Source organism: Cupressus sempervirens, chromosome 10 (genome assembly GCF_028749045.1).
Source record: "Cupressus sempervirens isolate cs-2001-9-10 chromosome 10, ASM2874904v1, whole genome shotgun sequence".
Taxonomy (NCBI): Eukaryota; Viridiplantae; Streptophyta; class Pinopsida; order Cupressales; family Cupressaceae; genus Cupressus; species Cupressus sempervirens.
In genome coordinates, this window is record NC_143127.1 from 346,391,587 (window position 1) to 346,394,517 (window position 2,931).

Genomic DNA, 2,931 nt, shown 5'->3' on the forward strand with positions numbered 1-2,931 from the left:
TTTAGAGGAGTGCATAAATGCAATTAGTAATCAAATAGATAAGTCAATAGATTTAGTTTGGTAGCAAAGATTTATTTAAGGAACCTATGACTTATGGTGAATATTGATTGAAAAAAAAAAACAAAAAAAAAACTATAAATAAGAGACTTTATGGAATTGAATCATTAACATAATAAAGGCACAAACAGTTTCATGAAATATGGATAAGCAAAACATGGATAAGTGGATTTGACTCTAAAACTACACAGTTAAACAATGATAGAAATGTCACAAGTTGACTTGTGGAAAATATCTCCTACTTATTAGTTGATGAGCTTAAGAGGCTTTATAATAAATGGTCCATATGGCACAACACTTGGTGAAGATTTTGTGAATGGGGTTGCAAGAAAAGTGTGCTTTACCATGGAGGAAACTTTGTGCATTGGAGATATATTTTTAATTCCTGATAATTTTTTTTTCTTTTGTATCAAATATAGTTCCAGATTTTTCTATAGAATTTCAGCAATTAAAATTTGAAATGAATGGCTTAGATCAAGGTGTACCTATTTGAGTGTAGAGACCAAGTGATTATAATCCTTTGTTGGCTACTCCACTTGGACCAAGTCAACCAAGTTCTAATCTCAACCTGGTTGTTGTAGGATTGGTTCCTAGGTATGCTTTTAGTCTACACTCTTTAAAAGTTCTTGATCTTATCTTTCCTAGACTGTTAGCAAAAACGAAAAATTCAATTATTAGTAACTAGCTTCTTGAAAGTTTGGACTTATGAGTTCATGCGCTTTGTAGATCATCAAGTATTATAGATGGACCTGATTGTATATTTGTTGGAGGTTTTCCATACTATCTAATAGATGAACAACTTATTGATTTTCTTTCATCATCTGGGTATGTGAATGGATTTCTTAGACACTTGTTGTTGTGATACTTCAAAAATTCTCATATCTAAATCAAGTAATTTCATCTTCATTCTAATTTTTTTTAGACCATTGGGTACATTTGATCTCATAAAGGATTTTGAGATGAGAAACTCCAAATGTCATGGCTTCTATGTCTACCAAGTTAGAATCTTACCATAACGACTCTTACTAGTGTACATAGTGGGGAAATTATGCATATAATTTCAAGGAATATGGGCTTCAATTTTCCTCTAGTAATATGCCAAGATCTGGCAGTGATTGATATTGCTTGTGCTGCTCTTAATGGTTTGAACATGGGTGATAGAACACTCATTGTTAGATGAGCTTCTGCAAGGTTTGGGGGATCCGTTATCATAGCTTCAAAACTTAATTGATACTTTTTAAATGGTGTTGCTGACCTATATTGTTCAAATTATTAGAATTTCTTATATGCCAAAGTTTTGCAATTTTTGAGCTCTCAATGAGAGAACTAAGAATTTCATAATCATGAGATTCATATTTTAAATTGGCACACTACATGGCTTGTATTCAAAGCTATATCTTGTCAATCCTTTGATGTGTGTTGTGTTGTTTGAGTGGAGTTTTTCTTTGCATGTGTCATCTTACAATAGAAAATTAATTTACTCTTATATTTTCTTATATGCTGAATGGAGTATCAGTGAAGTAATTTCTAGTTCTTTTTTACATTTATTTTCTACTAAGTGATGTATACTAGATTATATAACATGGCTTCATAACCATTTTTTCCTTAATTTCACATGCAGTGGCCAGCCTAAGCTTGAGAAAGCCAATGTTTTGGTTCATGCACAACAAAATTTTTTTGTTTATGTATTTGTCACAATCAAATTTTGGTACTTTCTACTTGGGTCCATATATTTCTTGTCTTTATTTTATTTTTTTATGTCTACCAAAAGCTAGCTACACAATTAAATAGAGCAACTAATATGTTTGGTATGATGTTAGGATTATTAACAAAAGTTGAAAGTAATCAACTGATCAATAATTCTACAAAAGTAGTTCATCTTTCATAGATATAAGCAGCATTTAGTATTCCATTATCACCAAATTTTTTGTTTTTATTCTTGAATGATTGATATCATGCATAATAGGTTGTGGAACCTAAGGATCTAAGGGATGATAATGAGTATGAAGAGATTTTGGAACATATGCATGAGGAATGTGGAAAGTATGGTGAGTATTAAGATTTAGTATTGGAAATATTTACAATTTTTGGGTTTTAAAATAATTAGAGGTGCATTTTGTTAACAATATTTGATTTTGATTTATATTAAAGATGGCCTTCTAAGATCAAAAAGTAAATACTTATCTATTGTAGGAACATTGATGAATCTTGTCATCCCTCATCCTAGACCATCTAAAAATAAAGCTTCATCTGGTGTGGGGATGGTAAAGTCAAAACACATTACATATGTGCCTTTTGCGTTAGAGTCTTTAAAGCTCTCATCTTTGCCATTTAGGCTTACTAGTTAAATTCCACTTGCTATTTGTAGTTGTTATGTATACTTGGGCACACTCAACCTTGATTTTTTAGTTATTCTATTCCTATTGACATCATACACAATAATCAATTTTTTGTTGAGTATTTTGATTCTCATGCAGCATCAAAATTCATTTCAGCTCTTAATGGACAAAAATTTGGTGGCAATGTTGTTCTTACCACATTCTATCTTGAAGATAAGTTTGAACAAGGAGATTATGGAGGTTGAAAGATTCCAATTCTACTGATTAATAACATTAGCTAGAGATAATGTTGAGTGTTTTTTTGTCTCTATTTGAATTCATTAACATAATTCCTATATGTTAAATCATTCAATGGTTGTATAGTTAATTTTATAATAAGTTATTCCAATCTATGTTTCAGGTGTAAATCCTTCTATTGCATTGTGTCATTTGGGTTTGTCCACACAAGATACACACTGTTTATGTAGGTAATATTGTTCTTGCAACATTCTATCCTAAAGAGAAGTTCAAATGAGGACTAAGGAGATTATGGAAG

General features: G+C 30.8%; 1 pseudogene; it reads left to right on the forward strand.

Moving 5' to 3' along the window:
• The first annotated feature begins 517 nt into the window (after nt 1–517).
• Nucleotides 518–2,641, forward strand: LOC149534006 (splicing factor U2af large subunit B-like; annotated as a pseudogene).
• Nucleotides 2,642–2,931: the final 290 nt, after the last annotated feature.